The sequence below is a fragment of the Zosterops lateralis genome (genome assembly GCF_965231275.1).
Source record: "Zosterops lateralis genome assembly, chromosome: 2".
Taxonomy (NCBI): domain Eukaryota; kingdom Metazoa; phylum Chordata; class Aves; order Passeriformes; family Zosteropidae; genus Zosterops; species Zosterops lateralis.
This window is the reverse complement of record NC_139763.1, coordinates 35,736,700-35,760,149: the sequence shown is the minus strand read 5'-3', so window position 1 is coordinate 35,760,149 and position 23,450 is coordinate 35,736,700.

Below are 23,450 nucleotides of genomic sequence, written 5' to 3'. Positions count from 1 at the left end.
AAAATGTGATTTATTTTAATCTCAATTTATCAGTGTTCTGCCCCTGTCCTTACTGAGAGAGGGAAACACATTGGTTTTGCATTGCTGCCAATTTTGAGGTTATGGTGAGAGAGTATTAACAGTCACAAGTTCTCCAAGCAGCAATCTCTGTCTGCACAAGCCTTATCCACCAGCACATGCCACTGATTGTTTCCTCGTCAAACACTGCAGCCAATTCCCAGGGATCCTATGGCTCTGGATCCCCTCCCAGGCTCAGGACATACCATGAGTCCTCAGGATTTGCTCCTGTTAGTAGAATCCAGAGTGACATAGACTGTCCAAGCCTGGGGATATAAAACTGACCCTGCCTTTCCAATAGATTTTAGCAGGTCTGAATAAACATCCTGGCAGGAGGACTGGAGAATCGACAGGGAGCAGGGATAACTTCATTTTGGCTGAGATTGCTGGTGAAATTAACGAGAAACAGCCCGGTCTCCTTGTGCCATTTACGTCGCACAAGCATCCCGTACATTAGCGTGGGATTTAATTTGGGCATTTAAAGCTGTCTGCATTACGTTGTGACTGTGGGTCTTTTCACCCATCTTTTCTGCATGTTCTTCCTTGCAAATGTATATTTGATGCAGCATATTTTCAAAGGGAATCAAGAAAGAGAAAACTAAAAGCTACATGTATTAGTATTCCTGTTTAATTTAATATCAGCTTACTAGGTGGAAATTAAAATGATTTTTCCATCACTGTTATCTCTCTTCGCTTGGCAAAGATTGATTTCCTTCTTCCCAGCTGCTTACTAATAAGACATCTGAAAACAAAGATGGTTTTTATGTTTACTTCTTTGTTTAAATCAGCTTTCTTATCTAAGGACAGCTTTGGCAATGCAACTGTTGTTTAACTTGTGATTTCTGTGTTGGCTCAGGCTCCACCAGTGACAGAACATCAAACTCAGAGAGACTATATATTTTTAATTACTCAGGGATGCCCTCATGCATAAGTACATGCAAATTAAACAAACAGATTTCAAAACCAGTTCAGAACAGATTGTGCATTACACAATCAATCACATTTTGGTTTCAGAAATGATGGTGCATTATTTTTCTTCTCCTGCTGACAAGTACGGAGGTTATCAGCCATCCCTTGCCACTGCTACCTCTGTGTCTGGCACTGCCAGGTTTGGTACCACTTTATTGAGAGCTGACAAGCCAAGGAAGACTGATGGCAATCCACAAACGCTTGAGCGTGAGAATCAGCTGAACGACTACTCTACATGGAATGACACTGTCCTACAAAGGAAATACCAATGTCCAGCAAACATTTGTCTCAAAGAACAAGACATGAGCACCCAGCCATCTGCCTCCAGAATCCAGAACTCCTTTGAATTGGAAATGATAAACTAATGAGCACAGTTGCTGTTTGGAGTCCAAGCTGCATTGTATGAACTTGGTACTTGCACCCCGGTGGCAAGACAGCTCTAAACAAGATGTAATCGTTTCAAAAGACACAAAAGTTTCAGTGGAAATTTTGCAGGGCAAGGTGGTCATACCAAAGGAAAAAGGTGGGGAAAACAGCCATCTGCATACTGCAGATGAGAAATGAAAGCATTAGAGACAGATGAGGCATGGTGAGTATCCCTCAAGAGCTAACCACCCCTTCTGCACAAAAAAGCTGAGCTCTTTTGAAAAGCTGTGTAATGTGTCCTGCAACACATTCTCTTGAAATATTATCTCATACCCTATAGACATTTTACTGTATTGGAGGCCTCCTTATTTAAGAGCCTAATATTTCTCTTTCTTATTTTCTTTCCACTCCATCTTAAATCCCTATGCTCAGCATTAATAACAGTTTTTCCTCTAGAGTATTTGTGCCTGGATTAGCGATATAGCAGCATCTTACCTTCTTTCTCTCAAATTTGATTGTCTTTCATTTATCTGCTTTTTATATATTGAAGTTTAAGTCTTTCTTTCTCCCTCTTGATAAAGTTGTCCTTTTTGGGGGATGATGTCTCAGTTTCTTTCAGCCCTTTCTTACATGGTTCAATGATGTTCTTCTATGTTTCTGTATTTTTGAGACAACTGCATTCAGAACTGAAATCCAGCAAGCACCCTGTGTGAAGATGCACCTGGTCTGTCCCCACTAGAGGTCAAAGGTGACAGCTCCTTGCATTGTACCAGAAGCAGCTCATGCCACATGGGCAGCCTGTGTCCCACCAAGGGTGCCCAGCTACTTGGGTGACCTGAGGGAAGGGTGCTGCACCTCTGGTTGCCTTGCAGTACAGGGCTGGTCTGGGGACACCTGGCTCGTGGCCCGGAAGCCGGTCCTGATCAGCTGTGCGGGGCAGGTGTCTGGGCACACTGCAGGTGCCGAGTGCCAGGGCTGGTGTGCACGTCATGTGCCACCTACAGGGGCACTTCTGGAGCTGCACAACTCGGGAGTGAGTTGAAAGCTAAACCAGACCTGCTGCTGGGGGTGAATATTCAAGCGATGCTCTCTCATCCAATTTCTGACTTCTTGTCCTATTTTTAGTCTATCTGTCCTGATGCACCTTTGGCGCATATACCAAAGGCCACAGAGCCACTGAGGAAATCTTGGCAGGCTGTGACCCATGCCGACCTCCCTGAATTAAAAAAAGAAAAAAAGAAAAAACCCACCAACTTTATTTTTTCGGAGGTGGGCAGGAGGGACATTTCTGCATTTCTGCTTAGAGAACGGAGACAAGGCTCAGCCGCCCTCCCGCCGTCGGCCCCCGCTCCGGGTCGGTCTGTCATGGGGAATGTGGGTGATGGAGATGCCAAGCGCAGGCGGAGGGGGCGGACAGGGAAAGGAAATCCCGTTGCCTCGCCCCCCGCTACAGTTACCGCCACAGCACAGACCGGCCGGCGGGGCTCCCCCGCTACGCGGCGGCGGCGGGAGGCGGGGGGACCGCAGGAGGCGGCGGAGGAGGAGAAGGAGGAGGAGGAGGAGGGGGCGAGCGGCCGGGAGGGGAGGGAACACCTCGGCTGGGCGGGACACGGCGGTCCCAGGCTGCTGCGGCCGGGCTGCCCGCGCTGCCCGCGGCTCCCTCTGCCCCGCACGCTCCCCCGGGGCCGGGGCCGGCGTTCCCCGCCGCGTCCCGCCCGCAACTTTCCCTCCGCCGTGGATGGCTTTCGTCGGAGACCTGCAGGGCGACCGGGCGCTCGACACCTGTCCCCCATGGGCCGCCCCCGCGCCTAAGTTTGCCGGCGCCCGGCCGCGCTCCGCCGCCGCCGCAGGGCGGGCTTGAAGCCGCGGGGGCCCGCGGAGCCCATGGCCGGGAGCCCCGGCGCGCCGAGCTGTCCGTGCGCGCCGCCCCGTCCCGCCCGCCCCGGAGCCGCCGCGCCCGCCCCGGCGCCGCAGCGGGGCCGCTGAGCCAGGCGGCCCCCGGCCCTCCGCCACCCGCTCCGCGCCAGCCGCCCCTGCCCGCCGGGTCGCCGGCGGCGGCGGCGGGGGCGGCGGCGGGGCCGCGGGATCCGTCCGCGCTCGCCGGACCCGCGCAGTTCTCGAGTCGTCTGTCCTCGGCGGCGCTCCGCGGGTGACATGCAGTCCCTCATCTCTCCGGTGACCAAGGCTATCCTGGTGGCTTTGTTCATCTTCGCCATCCTGCTGATCCTCTACGTGATTCTGTGGTACATCTGCCGCGATGTGGATTGCGACCATGGGATCTGAGCGGCGCCGCGGGGCCAGGGCTTAGGAGCCGGGATTCCCCCCGGGGCCGGGGGCGGCAGCGGGAGCCCCTCCGGCGGCGGCCGCCCTACGGCGCTCGAGCCGGGGAAGAGAAGGGGAAAGGAAAAAAAGAGGAAAAAAAAGAAAAATAATTAAAAAAGAGCGAGCGAAGGGCCGAGCCGAAAGAGCCCGGAGGACAGCTGCGACCGAGAAACCAACCTGAGCTTGACCTTCAGAGACCAGGGTGACCCGGTGAGTCTCCGCTCTCCGCGGCGCGGGGGATGCGCGGGTGCGGCGGGGCTGCCTCCCCCCGCTCCGCCCCCCTCCCCTGGCACACACACAGTCACAAACACACACACGGATGTGGCACGGGCGCCCCATGCACGCGCCGCGTACACACACACACACACACACCGGGGGATGTGCGTGCCGGAGCGCCTGCTGCACGCAGACACGCGTGTCCCTGGGGGACAAGCAGGACCCGTGCTGCCGGCCGGGATGAATTGTGCCTGCCGCCGTCCCCCTGTTCCCCCGCTTTACATTTCCCGAGGTGACGAGGCGCGGAGGGCAGAGCGGCGGGCGCGGGGCGGGTGCCGGAGAGCGGCCGCCGCGCTGCCTTTGCGGCCCCACATTGGTATGCAGGCGGTGCCTGCGCCGCCAGGCAGACCTGAAAGGTGAGCCCAGGGGATGGGGGAAAGTCAGTGCTTCATCAGTCCAGGGACAAATTGGGAAGTTACAGAAAATGCAGGGAGGATGTCAGGTATCCGGCCACTGCCAGCAAGCGGACTTCGTGGAGGGGATGTGAAACAGAATGAGTTTCTCCTTTCTAGGGCCAGGTTGATGGAGAGAAGTGGGGGAAATGACAGAAAAATGTGCATGGGAAGTTCTGGATGGTAGCACTCTGTGTCTGGTCTCACTGACACTGCATTTCCTACGTGCTACACTCTCTAAAAGGGTTAATGCTCAACCGTTTACCACATGCTCAAGCTGGGCAATTTCAGAAAATGTTGATAAAAAGTACACAGTTGATGAACATGTACATGCTGACTGTGTTGGGACACAGGAGGGAATGTATCCTGTCCAGCCGTTTTCCCACCTGAGAGAATTTGTTGTTGGCGATTTCTGCTCTTACTGTTTGGTTGTATTGGATATCCTGTGCTGAAGCAAAAAGACAGCAACACATTGTGTTTAAAGTGGAAAAGACCTGCTGAAGGAAAAATGGTCCCAGCCACTTGGGCTGTAACTGTGTCTGTCCTTGACAGGCAAGCTGTCAGGGAGAGGAGCAAGCTCCAGCTGTGTGCGTTATCCCTGGCGGGATGCACTCGATGCCGCAGGGTGCGGGTGCGTGTACACAGTGGGGAAGAGAAGAAAAATCAAATTCACGTTTCAAGTGGGGGAACAGGGATCTGGCCAACTGTGAAGTGTAATGGTGTGATTCAGGGTGATTTGACATTGAGTATTGGTGGCCGAAAGCTCGCCTTTGTAACAGAGGTCTGTACGTGCAGGAAACTGTTCGGAAGGCGATTCTCTTGCCATTTTGGTTTGTGCATTTTGAAGGGCTTTTGACCTGATTAGTTGATCAAACATGGCATTACCATTAACACACGCTACTAGTGTGATCATAACAGCAGTGACATCAATGTTTCCTTGCCCTGCAACTACAGGAGCAATGCATTTGTTTACTTCCCCCATGCATCCTCTGAAATGTCTGTTACTCAACAGCTCTGAACAGCAAGGGAAGAGGGAGGAGGAGGGGGAAACTCTTACAGACATTTAAAAATGGCTATAGCTGTGTTTCCCTTATGCATATAATGATGTGGAAATAAAACAATTTCTAAGTCCTCTTCATCTCCCCCTCCCCGTCAGGATACTTGTTTTCACCTAAGTGGCAAAAACCTCTTCACACTTTGACATGTCAGGTTGTGTCACATGTTCCCTTCCGAATTAACAGCAGCACACACCTTCTGCCCCTCTCCCAGCTGGCAGGAGCCAGCAGGTTAGACAGTTATAGAGGCTTTGCCATTTAGTGTTAATTATTTCACAGTAAACCAAACTGTTATTTATGGAACTGGATGAAATGTGACAAATTTATGTGGTTTTCAGGAAACTTTAAATATCAAGAGATATGTGTGCGGGTGATTAAATATTTGAAGTGTTGATATGACCAAACATATTTTGTACTACCTATCATAACTGACATTAATCAACTTAGTAATTGTAGAAACCATGAAACAGTCCCTTCAGTTATTGCCTGATCGTTAGTGTTTCCAGCTGGCTCATTATTATTTTAAGCATATTGTTTTTAGGAGACAAGATGTAGAATTTTTTTTTAATACCTGGTTTTATTTTAAATAAGGCAAATCTATAGGTGTTTATATATAAATATTCATATAAGATTTGTATAAAGTCAAATGGGTATTTTCCAGCCTGACAGAAGTGAAAAACAAGCAGAGCAATGATTAGCAGTATTGAATTTGATTTGTAGTTGTAATCACAGATGTGTTGGCTTTGGTTCGATACTGTGTGTTCATTATTGTGTATTAGCAGGTGTAAAAACCTAAAGATCTGAAATACACCTTTTCCTATTGCAGCGACGCCTCATAGAAGGGAATGATATCCTGGACTTGCTCAGCTCTGCGTGGAATTTTGCAGTTGGTTTTGACAGAGTCAAAAATATATTAGCAGATTAGCATGTGAATTTGTAACAGCATGATGTTACTAAAGTTGAGAGAGGTATTAAAACAGTAAAAAGGGTAGAATTAATTACCGTGGAATACCTAGAGATCTTATTTTTGTAATTATTTCATTGTTTGCTTAGAAGTTTGGTGATGATTTTATTTCTATTTGGTGTTTGTGCTCATGTCCCAGCTCAACAATTTTCACCATCTTGCTCCATCTTAATGTATGGTAGTGTTTCAAAGGTGAACTCTGAAATATCACCAGCGACTGAGATGCAGTGCAGCACATATAGATGATATAGATCAGACAGGTTGTAACATTGTGAGTAGTGCTTTTGTTTAAGGCAAAGACAACTTGTTATTATGTTTATACTTGAGCCAAGAGAAAATTTTTACCATATTGCAAAAATTAGGGATTTCATGGTCTGAAAGTATGTTCTAGTCCAAAAGCTATTTAATAGGCTGTTGAAAAATTGTGTTAAGTGATATTTCAAATCTTTGCCTTTTTTGTGTGGAAAAAGACTGTGAAGTTTACACTGCTTCATCAGCAGAAGTGTAATGAATTTTATGGATTAATTCCTACTGCAAGGTGGCATGCTATAGGAATGGTCCTAGGAGTCTTGTCACATCAGACTTAAATATGCAGTATGTTTCTGGAAAAGTCATTCTCTAGTCAATTCCTAGTCAGACATATTCCCTGCAGAATTATTAAATATTTTCTGTGAGTGGCATGTAAGAAGAGTAACTGGGCAATAAAAATCACAGATTTGCCTATTTTCTGTTTTCTTCCCTTTAAAATGGATTAATAAAAATCAGTGTCTTCATGGTATGCCCTCTGTGCATCTTACACCATTTCCCTAAAACAGGCTTAAAATGAGCATTGAAGGTGATTCCAGCATAGGAGGGTCTCCGCAGACATGGAAGGTTAGCTGGGGTCCAGGGATGGACAGTGCTGCATCCTCGAGACGTCCTTGTGTCAGATGATTGCTCAGCTGTACTTTTTCCCCTCCGGGTGAATGTAAAAGCAAAGAGCCTTCAAGCTGCTGTAAGGCAGGACTTGTAGGTCTGCCCTATGAAGCTCCAGCCCCATTTGTTGAAGGGCCCAGTCTTGGACTGATTTTCTACTGTCTGTTTTATGCAAGGTGCTGATTTTATAGTTGTTCACAGTCACAGTTTAGTCTTAAAATCTGTGAGCCTTAGATTATTGGTAATGTGACAAGCACTTGGCCCAGTTTGTGTGTTTATAAACAGTTTGGAGGTGGGATAGTTGGGATTAATTGTATAATTGATACCACCATTCTAACACTTGAAACTGGCAGGGCCCTTTAAGTGACAAATTTGGGGGCAGTTTTAGGGAATACAGTGTCACTGTTAATAAGTGTATTAAACCTGCAGCGTGAGCGGGCCATATTTTGCTTCATGCTTTGCTAGAATAACAGTCTTGCATTGGTAATGGTAATACAAACTCTGTGTGTAAGGAGTTATTGAAAAGGTGGTGTAAGGGAGTAATGGGAAACGCGTATTTGCTCTTCACCTGAAGATCCATCTCTGCTCCGGGTACCATGTGCCATTAGATGCTCACCTGGCTGCTCCCTCCCTGCACTGCATCAGGGCTGCAATTGGACATTCAAACATGCAGCAAAGTTCTGCTGCCATTTCTCAATGGATGGCTTTTCCCCCAGCTTTTCTTTGATGCATGAGTGTTTTCTCCTTTTCCTTGTAAGCATTAATCCTCTGAACTGTGACTTGGTGCGTAATGTGGTTTGTAGACAAACTGCACGGATTGATTTTCCTGAAGTGGGCTGACCCAATGATGAGTGTATTGGAAAGCAACACACGCTTGTTTGTTGTTCTACATGAAGCTAGTTTTTTAAATTAAATACCCTAATGTCTATTAAAATAGCATAAACAAAATTACAGGTTGTTTTTAATATGCATTGCTGGTATGGTTCATGTAGTTGCACAGCAGCATTTGCTCTTGTTAGTGGCATTCTGATAACTTTTAAAATTTTACCCAAGTGAGGAAATGTGAGTCTTAGCTTGGAGGGACTTGTAACACTGTCTGCTGTTGAGCATTGCATTCTTACTTTGAATATTTTGATATATTACTTTGAAATACTAAAGATATTTACTGGGGTTTTGAAAAATCATTAAATCATACTCAAAGGATACCAATAAGGTGACATTCAGAGTTTCATTGTAGAGCATAATTTGACTGTGAATTATGGTTCTGAAAAATGTGGAAAAAATTGCCTGTGACTAATGAAGAAAGACAAAGGCTTGGGAAAAGAAAGAAGTGTATTATATGAAGACAGTAGAAGAGAGACTCCAGTGTGCTCAAATTTTAAAAAGTGGAGCTAATGCAAAGTAAAATGAGAAGCTCAGAGCACAAAAATTGCCACTGTCCTTACAGAAACTGTATGTACATATAAGTATACATGCATACATATGCCTGTGCATATGTATATACATTTGTACAGTGTATGTGATCAAATTAGAAATTTGCAACTCTAGAGCAAGCTGAGAATGTTCACATGAATGATTTTTTTCCTTTTTCCTTGAAATCGACTCCAATAATCCCCAGTAAGAATTTGCTTGAAAACCAGATAGTGTTGCAGATGCTTTCTTGAGGACTCAATGATCAGACATGAGTGATGTTGAATATAGGTGTTGTAGATGCATAATTTTATAAAGGAAATGCAAATTCTCCTTTCACTTTGGAAAAAAATAATTCTGGTTATGTGGGCTGGAAGAAATACATTCATAACAAATAGATTTTTATGTCTTGTGTTTTCCATTGACCTCTAAGAGACAAAGTCGCTACTTACCAGGGAAAAATCCTATTAGGTAATTAACCTATTATGACCAAGAAATGTATGTGAGAAAAGAGCATCTCAGAGAGAAGATAGCAGAACTGTGATATTTTGCCTCAAACCAGTAATAGCCAACATCTTCTTGCAAATGTACAAATACACAACTCTTTGATGTAATATATCTTCTGTATTTGTGTTTTTAAGTGCAAAGGATGAAAGAATCGTCCTGAGGTTATGAGCCTTTAAAACTTATTCACAGTGAAACCTGCTGCAGGATTATGATGCTTTTTGGGTATTATGGTATTTTATGTAACACTTGAGTAAGAAAATGTTTTGGTTTGCATGAAATAGAGCAATGTATTACCAAGGGCTAGGGGAAAAAAAAGTATTTTTTGTATGAATAGCCTCTTCTGTATTTCTTCTGTATTTATTGCATCTTGGGGTAAAGACAAACTCATGGATAAAATTTTGTTTGCTATTCAGTATCCATTTTAGTGGTGAATTTTGGGTGCTGTGAACACTATTAAATGGATACTCAGCAAAGTAATCATGCTATCTACAGCAAAAAATTAAACAAGGTCTTCATTAAGTTGGGCTCTTCATGGACACTATATATGACATAATTAGGTAACCTTCAGTGCATCCTTCTTATATGGCTCTTATGATTAATGCACTCCTGAACATATTATCATCACCTCCCTTGTGAGGTATGTGTATATAAATGGGCTTAAAAATGAGTTTACTACCAATCTCCATTCTAATGACTTGTTTTTATTTTCTACTGCAACACTATTCTGACATGCTTTAGAGGGACGATAACTGAGTGGAAGTTTAATGAAGTCTTGGTATCAGTGAAGATAAAAGGAAGACACTGAGCACACAGAAGGCCATCAGTATATGTTTCTAGTGACTGATACAGCATAATTCAACTTGGCTGCAGTGGCCAGGAAACAGTGAAGGGTAAGATCCTCAGGTCAGTGGGGAGGGAGTTCAGCAAGCTCACTACCCTGCTTGTCAGCAGAGCTGACCTTGGCCTCCTCAGGGATCTGCTAGATAGAGTATTGTGGGATAAAGCCCTGGAGGGAAGAGGGCCCCAAGAAAACTGGTTGATACTCAAGGTTTGCCTCTTCCTAGAAGACCAAGAACAATGTATCCCAAATAAAGAGCTCAGGCAAAAATGCCAGGCGGTGTATGTGGATGAACAAGAAGCCCCTGGACAAACTCAGACACAAAAAGGAAGTCTACAGAGGATGGAAACAAGGTTAGATAGCCTGAGAGGAATACAGTGAGATTGTCCAAGCAGCTAGGGATAGGGTTAGGTAAGGTGAAACCCTGATAGAATTAAATCTGGATGGAGACATCCAGGGCAATAAAAAACCCCCTTCTATAGGTATGTGGGTTATAAAAGGAAGACTAAGGAAAATGTGGCTCTTCTCCAGAAAGTGGTTTCCCAGGACATGGAGAAATTCTGGAGGAATTCTGAAACTTTTTTGCTATGTACATGAATTGGCAATGTGCGCATGTCTTTGCTTCATCTGGGAGCTTCCTTTTTGTGCTTGAATTTGTTCAGAAGCTCCTTGCACTAGACAAGATTGCAAAGAGTCCCATCCAGCCTTGCCTTGAATATTTCAATGAATGGAGTATCCACAATTTCTCTGGACAAGCAGTTGCATCCTTTTCACCATCCTCACAGTAAAGAATTTATTCTTTTAGATTCCTAAAATCTAATTTAAACCTTTCTAAATCTAAACCTCTTTCAGTTTGAAGCCATTTCCCCTTTTCCTATCATTGCATGCCCTTGTAAAAAGTCCCTCTCTAGCTTTCTTGTAGCCCCCTTTAAGTACTGGAAAACTGCCATAAACTCACCCTGATACCTTCTCTTCTCCAGGCTGAAAAGTCTGTCTCTCAGTCTGTTATAGCAGAGGTGATATGCTCCCCGTTCCCCTGGTCATTCCTGTGTCCCTCCTCTGGACCTGCTCAAACAGGTTCATGTCTTTTCTGTAGACTAGAGCTGGAGTTGAGTAGTCTTCATCTTTGGGGGTTTTTAAGATCTCTTGAACATGTTCTGACCTCAAAGCTGGCCCTACTTTCTGGGACCTCCTGAGGTACCTTCCAACTTGAACTGCGCTAGGATGGTATGATCCTAACAAGCAAGTATTCTTGAGAGTCTTTTATGAGAATGAACACTGGCTGACTTCTTGTTATGCACTCTTTCCTTAACTCTTAATACATGCTACAGGTAAAACAAAAGGATAGATGCACAGAACTGGGACTGAGACTGAGTGGCAATCTGTTCCCAGTGGTCCTAGTCATCCTTACCTTTTACAGCTACAGTTCCTATACAATACTCCTGGATATGGTGAGGCGTGGGGCTAAAGTGGTACCTGGCAGTGCACCACTGGAGCAGAATGATCACTGTGCTCATATGTGGGGATTGAAGCCTTCACAGATCATAGTGGCCTGAAGGTTGAAGACAAAAATTGCAATATACTTATAGCCTGTTTAATTCTTACACCTCTGTGGGGACTCCAGCACATTTCTAGGTACTGGAAATTAATTCAGTTACATCGCTCTGAGTATAATATAATCATGCTGGGCATACTCTTGTGTAATTTTTTCTGTAATTTGGTCCAGTTTTTATCTTTGTGTTTGTCTTCAGCTGTTCAAATCCTGTCCCATTAACTGTCATGGCCGTACAGGTAGTTGGTATAGTAGGATTTTCAGGTACTGCCTGGCTTAAATGTGAACTGTGGCTTTGAAGAAAAAAGCAATCTCATGGGAATGGCGTGCTTCAACACCAAATCTGTCGTCTCATACCTAAGCTACTCACAGCTTTTATTAAGGTGGAAAGCAGATTACTAACTAGAGAAAAAGATACTTAGTGCAGAAGGCCATTGTACCTTTTTTTCCTAAGTAGAAAAAGCCTTTTCCTCAGGGCTCGGAGCTGTGCTGTGATAGCTGCCTGCCTGTCTGGAGGGTGGGCAGACTCAGGGTAGAGCAGGGAAGATGCACAAGGTGATAGTGGGTCCCATTTATTCTGGCATTTCATTATACACAAAAGTGTCATCCAAATTTACAGGATGGAGCTATCAAGAGTAATTATTTTCAGTCCAAATCCAAGAGCCGCAGTGAATCTGTTGTCAGAGGTTTAAACAGTGATTCTCTCATGTTAGTATACAGGCTCACTGCCACCCCCCACCTTACTAAACACATGAAAAACCACATTTCTATACCTCAGTGTTTTTTTTTTTTTTTTTTTTTTTTTTTTTGTGGTGTTTTTTTTTTTTTTTTTTTTTTTACTTGGAGATGTATCAAAAATGATGAAAACATTTTGAGCTTAGGAAAAAACCTTACATATTTGAATGCATAAACTGCTATTTTTGAGAATTCAGAAGTGACGTTAATTTTTCCTCTCATGTGGGCTTACAAGCCTGGAGAGATTTTAAATTAAAAGTGGAAGAGAAAACTTGTTTTTTTAACTTGAGTTCATGAAAGCTTTCTTAGTTCTAAAACTAAATTATGTATGAAGCAATAAGGTTCTGTATTGTCTATTAAATTCACATGACAATTCCCTTTTTAAAATTTTACACAGTATTCATGTGAATAGATAGTATATGCAATCTATTTATTTCAGACTTCTATGAACCTGCTGCTGACTTTAGGAATTAAAATTTTTTGCCTGTTTCTGTCCTAGGAACAAGACATTGACACCAAATTAATTTAGTTTAAGTCTGCATGTTGAAAGTGCTGTGAATTCTGAAGACAAACAGATGATGGTATTATAAAATAATACTATCTTTATTATCAGCCTAGGGTTGCTTCTCTTAACTTTTGGCCACACAAACAAGGTCAGCTGAAAGGAGGGTAGAGCACAACAGACGAAGGCAGGACTGGCTTGGAAGACGTTGCAGCCACTATTGTGAGTCATTCTCTTTTAATCATGAAGGCAAAATCCTATGGGCATGTGGGATGATACATAAAGGAAGGCAGAATTTTGCTTGCTGTGGAGGAGCTGTTCATTTGTTACAAACATTCAGCTGACTTCAGTGGAGTGGTGCCAATTTCTGTTAGCACAGGCGTTGGTTCTGAGGATACATATATGCGTTAATAAACAGTTGGAGTCCTTCTCCAGGCTGCAGAAAGTAGCAACTAAGTGATGCACTTAGGATGACATCCAGCCACCTTTGCCACTCTTCAGCCTGTGTAGCCTTTTTTTGAGCTGATTTGGCAATGATTGATGTAATACACAGAACTTAAAACTAGTAACATCTATTAAAGTGTAATGTGTGGTCTATACAAAGTGCTACTAAATTAAAAGGCAAACTGTTATCTCATGAAATAGAAATGTTCATGGTATATGGTTGAAAAATATAGCTATGTAATGTGTGCCTTTGGTTCAGCAGATTTCATGAAAGAAAGTGAGTCAGCACTCCTGAGAACCTTTGTGTGAACCAAAATTATTCTTGGATAAGCTTGTGGATATTCTGCTACTATTTTGTGAATGTCAGCTAGGCAAACTAGACTTCCTATACACACTGTGGTCCTCTGGATGACTAGAGAAATCAAATGGCTCTTGTGATAACTGTAAAAAAAACCCTCTTGAAATTCAGCAAGGAGAGGGTTCACCAAAAGGCAGCATCCTGGATGGAAGGTACCAGTGGTAACTGCTTTGTGGGATGGGAAAAGTTTAGCAGGATATCTTGCTAGTAGCTGGAAGAAAAGATCAATATACAGTATAGGATGGATGGATGGATGGATGGATGGATGGATGGATGGATGGATGAGCATGTCAGGCAAATCCCCTGGGAAGTGGTGAACCCCAGGTGCATTTCTTATGTGGAGAGGCACTTTGAAGACAGAAGAGTCTACCCTGACAGAGGCTCTCCTGTCTCTAGCGAGGAGGGGAACTGCAGAGCTGTGACATCAGGATGTGCTGTATTGTGGCAATCACTCTTTGATGCAGTCTTGAAAACAAGCTCAAATGCACAATACAATGTTTAGAGTGATGTGCCTTATCAAACAAGATGATGTTGTGACCCAGCATGGGCATGTAGCAATCTGTTTATTAGATATTTGATCAAATAACATTTTGGTCTGCGTATAAAACACATTTCTTAATTTGCCATTTTTAAGATACAATGTTTTTTGAATTTAGCTTGTGCATAACCTTTCTTTTACAGTCCTGTGATTCTAGAACTGGAACTGGAACTGGAACTTAATTTCTTTTTGACCTACATTTGTATGAGTAGAGCAGTTGCTTAAACTGTGAAATCCATTTATTTTTCTCTTACCATTTCAGTTAGCGGGTAGTTTCAGAGCTCTTATGTTGTAAGAGTGTAATGTTGCTTTCGTAATTGGCTGGATGGTGTCTACTGCTTGATTTCAGTTCCAACACAACCTCTTCATGCTTTCTTATCCTAACATGCAGCCCTAAAGCCACCTATCAGCCTCATTCTTCTCCCACCAGAGCTGTTCTGCTAGAAACCTGTGCTGGATTTCCTTTCTCATGTGTAGGCAGCAGGTTTTGTGCCCTGATAGGGGACAGACTGAAAAATGCAAAATTATCATCACCTCTGAGCATCACAGGAGAGGAAAATAAGCATTTTCAAAGCAGAAAGTGACTACATTTTTCTTTTGCTCACTGTAATAGTAGCAGATGGCACTTGTGGACCAGAATAATTTGTCCTTTGAATAATGGTCCTTGGTAAGGAAAGCTTAATTTTGTTTTTTCCCATGTGTAAAAAGTTAATTTTTTAAAAATTTAAACCCACATGTAAATCCCTCTACTTACCTGCATTTTGATGGTTTCTTTTTCACCAATTTTAATGGTTCTGTTTTTCAAAACATTTTGTGTAATATCTGTTACATTAAGGTTTGCAACAAGAGGGTTTGTTATCAGGAATTTAAAGAGATGTTATAAAAACACACATATGTGCACAAATTTATTACCAGTGATGCTTGAATTGAAAGTGGTCACTTCATTTGCCTATTACCACCAAACCCATCTTGATTTCCTTGTTTTGCTTAACTTCAGGTCACAGTTTTTTATAGTTTGTTAAACAGTTTATAAGCTGGGTCAGTGCCCCAGAAATGAAGGGTTGAAACCACTTGGTTTGCAAAAGCATCTCCTGGATCTCCTGACGGTGTGAAGTTGCTATGGCTTTTCATTACACTTACGCCAACAGGAGTGAGAATGGAAATGAACTCCTTTGCAAATTAAAGGCACTTATGAATTAACGTTCTGGGTGGGCTTTATCTCTAGTCGAGATGGTGGTCCACCCATGCCTGTCTCCTTTTCTTCTCGGCTCCTTGGGTAAAGGATTCTCTCTTTCAAGACAATCCTCAGCTTTGATATGTGGAATGCCCTTATTTTGAGATTATTTTTATTTTTAGATTTTAAAATATTTTTAGAAACTTTGTGGTATTATAACCAACACTGAGATTTGGAAAATCAGAAAATCACTTGATTTTCACTTGACCTGGACTTGCTCAGCTCTTAGTTTTTTGAATTTCTGTCTGTCTATCTATCTATCAATCTATCTATCTTTATGTAAATTTTATAATTTGATATAAAATGCAAATGATAAAATCATAATGTATAGTTGTGTATTAAAAAGCAGTCTAAAGACATGTGTACAAAAACCTATGCCAGGAAATCAGGAATAATTGAGGAGATAAGAAAGGAAGGGTTAGTTTTAGTTTGCTTATTAGGGTACACCTCTGAAATACAATATTGCTTTATTACTTGGTTAAGAACAAAATGAGTTAATAAAAGCAAAGAATGAACAGTATTTCTTCCATTAAGAAAGGCTTTCTGTCTCAGAGAGTTAACCAAATCATAAAAGTATTTCTCTAAACATCTCACAGTAAGAAATTGCACCTTTGCACAGCAGTATTGCAAGTTTTTTCTGTTTATATTTGAGGGTGGTTTGTGCCTTTTCAACTGTGCAAGGCCTACTGGAAAAAGCCTAGTCAATCGTAGCGAAAATTATTGATTTTCCTGTAAGTTTAAGTGCACTGGTGTGGAAAGGATGGTCTTACACTTCTAAAATATTTTTCGAATGTAAACAGCAGTCAACTTTGACCATCCTGCATTTGTGTTTGCTCAAGACCCAGCACCCTGGAGGCAGAAAACTGTAGCAGTAGGAATAATACAATATCCCTGTAAAAATAGAACAAAAACTATAATAACAGAAATAATATCTAGCCTCTATACTGTAAATATGAAAACTATGTACACCATGATGTCCAAACACTTTACAGAAAAGATGAGCATTAGTCTCCCTGCTTTAAAAGAGAGGAAACTGAGGCTGAGGAGGCTGGGGGCACTTCCTTGATTTTGTTATTTGGAAAAACTAGGCTTATAAACTGACTCTCTGTAGTCCCAGTCCAGTGAGCTGCCCTTGAAACTGCTCTGAAATAAGATAATGATGTTGGTGATTACTGTGTTTTGATCTGAGAATGTAGTGGTAATGGATTGCATATCGTACACTATCATTTTATGTAATTTTCCAAACATTTATAAATAATTCAAACTTTAGGTTGAATGTGGCACATCAAAGTTTATCTTGTCACATCCCCTTGTCTTTTTGCATCAAAGGAACATTGGAGACACGTTATAGCCATTAAATAAACGTGAGATTTTGAAATGGATGACATTTGAGTACCAGAGTTTGGCTTATAATATTAAAGTAAGAGCTTTGCTAATAAATCTGGTTAGAGCACTCCCATCCCAAGGAGTATATTGACACTGTAAACCTTTGTCATTTTAAAGAAAGACTAAAGGCTGTTTTTCACAAGCTGAAAGGGAGTTGTTTGGTAGAGAGGGCAGGATTCTTTACTGTGACCATTCCTCTTAAATAATATGTCATTATTTTTAACAACATATTATATATGTCAGCTTACACTGAAATGGGAACCGCTGCTTCAGCAAAAGGAATCGTCATCCTAGACTCCAACTGAAAAACCAAAGCAACCCTGAACTTCAGATTTTATTATTTTGCAGTGTAAAACTAGAAATGTTTGAAGATACCTTTGACCTTCAAGCTCTTTTGTTAAATGTGGGAAAAACAAATGATGTTGCTGAATGTTTAAAGTTACATGAATGAACACGTTTTGAAATGGATGTGATACAAAGTCTAGAAACACTTAGGAAGGGTTCAGAAGGTAGAACTGCCTAATAAGTTAGGAAAGAACTCAACATAAGCAGTGACTGACCATGGTACATTGGCTAAAACCAACATGGTTTCTTGTTTGTGACATAGAAATGGAAACAAAACCCATTCCATGTGATGACACCTAAACTACTGTTGGCTGTTCTAAACTTTGAGAGATGTGTTACAGGCAGGAATGCAAACTTCCCTGGAGAGCATGTGAAGGAGGTATTTCAGAAGAAACCAACATGGAGAATCCTATTAGTGGGTGAAAATGCAATACCTCCTGAGACTGGAGATTTGGAAGTAATGACGTTTCAATCGATTGATTATAAGGCTCTCTAGGAGAGAAATGCCATTTTCAGTGGAAACAAAAGAGATGTTCTGTTTAAACTGTCTGGATGTTATTAATACCACATGATTGCTTTTTTAGGTATTGTAATAGTTTTTACAGCAAAGAAATGTTGAGAAAACATCTGCAGGTATCATTAGTTTAATCTGTTGAAATGTACAGTGCTCCACTGCCCTCTTTTGCCATGTACCTGGAAGAGCAGCAGCTACAGTAACAGGTGCCCCCACAGCAATGGGAACCTTTTTCTTCCAGGGCACGTGCCTTTTAGAGGGGCTCACAGACCAGTGACAGCACTGGAGTAATCCTTTGAGAGTCTTCTCTTTCATGTTACAAAAGGAAAAATACTTTGGATATGACCTCTTAATTTACAGCCCCAAAGACCAAATATTCATTCTTCAGTCCTGTAGATTTTCTAGTGAAGTCTTAATTGATACTTAGAGTTTGATCCCAAGCAAATTTGTTCAGAAGGTACTGCTATGCAGAACATTTTACAGGGATGCTGAAGAAATGAAGTTAAAAACTGCATCAAGTGCATTCCCTCTGTGTGCATTCTGCTGGGAACCAAATCAATCTGCTTAATATCTCTTTTGTAAAGTACTTTGCAAAGGAGGAAACCACCATAATTGTTTACTATCTATCTGTCTTGCTTAGCACATTTAAAAGTTCTGTGCTAGCCCTTCAAAATCTTCCTGTTAGTTAAGAGGGTGCACTTGAATAATTATGTTTATAGTTGTCTGTCTATTTTTCACAGTTGACAGTACCCTCTAGCAGCTTGAAAATTATTTTGGTTTTCCTACCATTTTCACTCTGAAATCTGTGTAGAAATGGAATAGCCTTGTGCTTATGTTGGTGCCTTTGCTGTCGTGCCAAGACTCTTTTTTGCTTTTGCACAAGCATCACTGACAGTGAAAACACAGATCTTGGACCAATTTTTATCTGCCAGGTTTCCTGCAAAGTTTTTAAAGAAAAATAATGAACAAATTAATCCATCCTAAACTCGAGTTATCTCCTGGCTAAACTCGTCCATCTGCATTTTTCCAGCAAGTACTTTCATTTTTGTGTTCTCTGGGGAAATGAGCCTCTTATGCATTCATTATTTGTACAAAAATATAGGTGGAAACATACAGAAGCACATGACAGAAAATCTTTATGTTTTTACATTGCATGTATTCTCTTACACCAGTTTTTTGGAAATGATTAGACTCTCAATTGCAAAATCTAGGTCTGTAGCATCTGACTAAGGAAGTGGTAATAAATATTCTGAGCATTTTTCACTTTTATTTCTGTACTTGTCTATGACAACTCATTTGTTGCTTTTGAAAATAACCACTCAAATATCTTCAATTCATATTTCCACCAGTGAAAAAGTGATACAGTACTCACTGTTGTGTTAAAATCTGGGAGCAGGGGAGTTGCATGGAAGAAATAGAAAAGACTGTTAGGGAGGCAAAAGAACATTGCACAGAGGGAGCTGTTTGAAGAAGGCAGCAAATCTAGAGAGATTCAGAGTGCACCTTAAGAGCATGCAGGATTCTTAGGATGTAAGGAAATGGATATACTGAGCCCCTTTCTCTCCCTGATCAGATCTACGTTTGGCCCCAGTGAATTTTGAGATTCTATGGCCTTATCAACATACCTCCCTTCCTCCCACAGTCTCTAAGGAGACTGAAGAAGGAGCTCAGGCTGCATTCCAGCTGCACTGGACATGGTCAGGCAGGGCTTGTAACACAGCAGCCTGACAGATCTGTGAAAGTTATCTTGCACTTGGCAGCTTTATGATACCAAATGTGTTGAGATAACAAGCATCAGAGAATTCATGACACTCTATGATATCCTTTCCCTGGCCTTGCTTTGCCTTCCATTTTCTTAGCTTGGCTTGTCTGAGTTTGGCTTCCTTTCTCTTGCCTTCCCCATCTCTGTTTATCTATAGGTGGCAATTCCTTACTGATACAGTCTTTCTCAAGGTCTGTGAGATGCTTGAGTTCAGTTGCAAAGGTTCTACTTTGCTTATTTTAGGAAAAAACCTTCTTTCAAGTGAAAAGCCCAGAAGGCTAAATTGCACTTTCAGAGTACTCATCCGGCCCACTGTCGAGCAATGTTTTTTCTAAGTCTTAATTTTATTTTATTTACTGAAGATAAAATGTGTCAAGAACAAGCACCATGACACAGCAACAGCATTGCAAACCTGTATTAGAAGAACTTAACTACCAACCCATGGCATTAATGGAAAGCATCTACATTAGTGTTTTGATTTGGATCAAAAACACGTATTTAAAATAAGACTGCTTGTTATTGCCATTTTGCTGACCTTGGATTACATCACACACAAATCTCCCAGAGAGTGTGAGAGGCCTTCTCTTTGAGCAGTGCAGTGCAGTCTAGAAGCTCTCCTGATGTGCTTCAGCTGTCATTTACTAGTGATACTGGTCACACACAGCTGCCAGAAAAATATGGATGTCTTTTGGAAGCTACAGAACTTTCCAGAACCTCCAACTTTAAATGCTTCAGTGTCTATCTACCTCTAAGCTTACTCCACAATGTTGGTTAGGATTGAATCCACAAAAGTGATTTTTCCCATGTTTTGTAGGACTTTCAGCGGTATGAAGCAATCATTGGTGAAGTCCAAAAACTGCATCTGTAAACTCTGTCTCGTGACATTTGGGCAGCTTGTGTACCAGCAACTGAAGCTCTCCATCGTGGGTATTTCATATTTGATGACTCCTCTTTATCTAGCAACATCCTGTTCTTGATAATATATTTTAGTTCTAAAACTGTATAGCAATAGCTGTAAAATCTGATTTAATTATTGCTAGTATCAGGAAAATACTAAACTGTTCAGATTTTGTGGTTTTATAATTTGAGAATTATTTTCATTTTAGATATAGATAATTCTAGAGTTCTGTTCTTTATGAGCCCATAGCTCTGATCTATTAGGCAGTTATATACTTGGCCCTCTAGGTTGCTGTTATTCTGCCAAGAGATTATTTTTATATTTTAAATGCACAATATTTTGTGGGTGCAGCTGTGAAGATGGAAAGGACAGTAGGTGTTTATATCTTGTTGAACTTCAAAGGAAGTGAATGCTAAAAAATGTCAGGATTTTATAGGCATTCCAATATATTGGACGTAAAAGGATAGCAATAAACACCAAGTTATTGAGAATTCAGAGTCTATCAAAAAGAAGTGGGATAATTGTGTACCAACTGAACTCCATACAAATTCTTTCAATTATTAAAAAAAAAAAAAAAAATTAAAAAAAGACCTGCACATGATTCTTACATCAGAATAATGGCCTCATCCCCTATAAAGAATTTTGGAAATTTGTAACCAGTAGAGAAACAGCTGAAGAAAAACACCTGTGTAGCTAGCTAAAGAGACAATACATCTGTAAATAGACAATAAATGTGTAGGGGAGAAAGGATGCAATTCTTTACTATATTTAAGCAAAGAATCCCACCTTTGCCATTCAGTAAGTTGCCTGTTTAGCTAGGTAATTACTGGTTACAGTTATTAATGGTTAATTACTGATACAAATGCTAGAAAAGGATGTCTTTGAATATCTGAAGTACGAGTGAATGAGGAGCAGCCCACATGAATTTACAAAGATAAAATCATATTGGATAATGCCACATCTTTCTGCAGGGAAAAATAAAATTACTAGACATTGTAAAATGTCTAGAGGGCAATAAAACACTCTACATTGTGTCTCTCAAAGAACACAATGTGTTGAAAAAGAGAAGACTGATTTTGGTACAGTAAACACTTGTACTAACATTGACAAGCAGCTTACTGGAAGACTGTGTTAAAGGTGCCAGGTGTTAGGAGCTAGACAGGAACATTTGCAGTGAGATAGATGGGAAAAAAAATTGCAATCCATAGTTTATTTCACATCTCATGAGTGGTCTGCTTTGACTGGAAGCATCCTTGATCTTGTGTTTCCCTGATAGTAGACTTCTCTTTGGTTACAGGGTAGTAATAATAATTGATTAAGAAATCAAGGATGTGTTTTGCAAATTTCACTTTCCCCATCTACAAGACAAATTTTGCTGTGCAGGATTTAGATCTGGTTCATTTCCTATAATGTTCAGGGGTCTATTCCACTGGATCTATTTTGTGGGATTCATAAATAATTATTTTTAGGATTGCACTCCTTGGATCTTCTGTTTCGAGTGGCAGCAGGAGAGGTCTCCATCATCTAATTTACTTATCTTGGATCACCATCTCTAGAAAGGTCTGCCATTCTCCATCAGCTGAACACCATTAATTTTTTTTTTTTTTTACTCTCCCTTCTCCCTAGAGGAACACCAATGAAAGCCAACTTTTCTTCTTAGATCCATAAAGATCCATTGCCTCTAGTGAGGTCTTAATATTAACCTTTTGATGAGAGAATTTGATCCTAAGATGTGTCCAATTACAGAAGTATTCAAAGACAGATTCACTTCATAAAGGAGCTTTTCTGGGAGTTACTGGTGAACTGCTGTGACTTTTTTCATCCTGTCATTACTTCATTATTTCTGAGGCCTGGTGGTTTTGCTGAATGTGTGACATTCATTAGAAAGCAACGTGCCGATCAGAGTACTCCTGCTTTATGTTAGATTTTCCTATTTTATTACAGTGCTACCTGACATTTTGTTTGACATTTTAGAAGCTGGATAGAAATTTTTCACTTTCAGTCTTTATCATGCTGAATGCATGTGAGTTCTCTGTGGTTTTCATAAAAAAAAAAAAAGTCAGGGAGCATATTGCTGTCCCTGTGATGAGGGAGGTCCTGGGGCTCTGTAGAGGTTTACTGGAGTCACTGGATCTCTGTGACAACTCTGGTTCCATCTTTTAAATTTTCTTAGGATCACCTTCAAGTTTTTGAAGGTTGTGATAATCCAAATGTAGCTTCAGAGCACTATGAGAAACTTCAGTTTGTATGGATCCCATCAAAGATCCAGTAAACAAGAAATGCAAATAGAAATGAGACATCAATATAAAAATATAATTGAAATGGCTTGAATTATTAACCTCTGTGTTGGTGAAAATACATGAATAATTTAACAGAAAAATTGCTGTAAATACTGTGATGGAGATGACAACTGTCATGTTTGTGTTTTAGTAGATTCTGTTCTTAGAATTCACAACTTTAACTTTCTAATTTCTTCTGGTTCCATTAGCCTCCCCATGCTTTTAGGAAAAGTGTGTGTCTAATGATCGGGATTGGAGAAAAAGGTAGGATTTTACCATCCTGAAAGGTTTGCAGACTCAGTAACAGATTAGAAAAACAATTCCTAAAATACTAATTTTGCAGAATGCTCTTTTTGTCTGAAGATGCTATTTGGACCCGGACACCTGTTAAAATGCATTGGGAGAAGCCAGGTTCACCCAAGCCTCACATTCTGATGGTGGTTTGGGGTGGACTCTCCTGCCCAGCTGGGGCTGGTGACGGGAAGCAGGATCTGGGGAGAGCCTCCAGAGGGAGTTGCTGCCCAGAGAACTTGCCACCAGGGCGGGGAGAGGCGCCTGCTCCATGGCCTGCCTTTGCTTCCCCGGGCTCCTGGGGCTTGGGTGCAAGCCAAGCACTGCTTGAACTCACGACCCTGAGCGCTTGGCTCTGGAAGTCCTGGTTTAGCAGCATAGGTCGCTGGAGAATTTTATCTCCCATGTTTGTTCTTGCTACTCCAAGTGCTGCTTGCAAGGAACAATTGCTTGACAATTTAATGAGATACTTGGCATTAAAAAGGTCTCTGTGCTGTATCCGAGTGCTTACTTTTATGAAAACTCATATTTAGTTGGCACT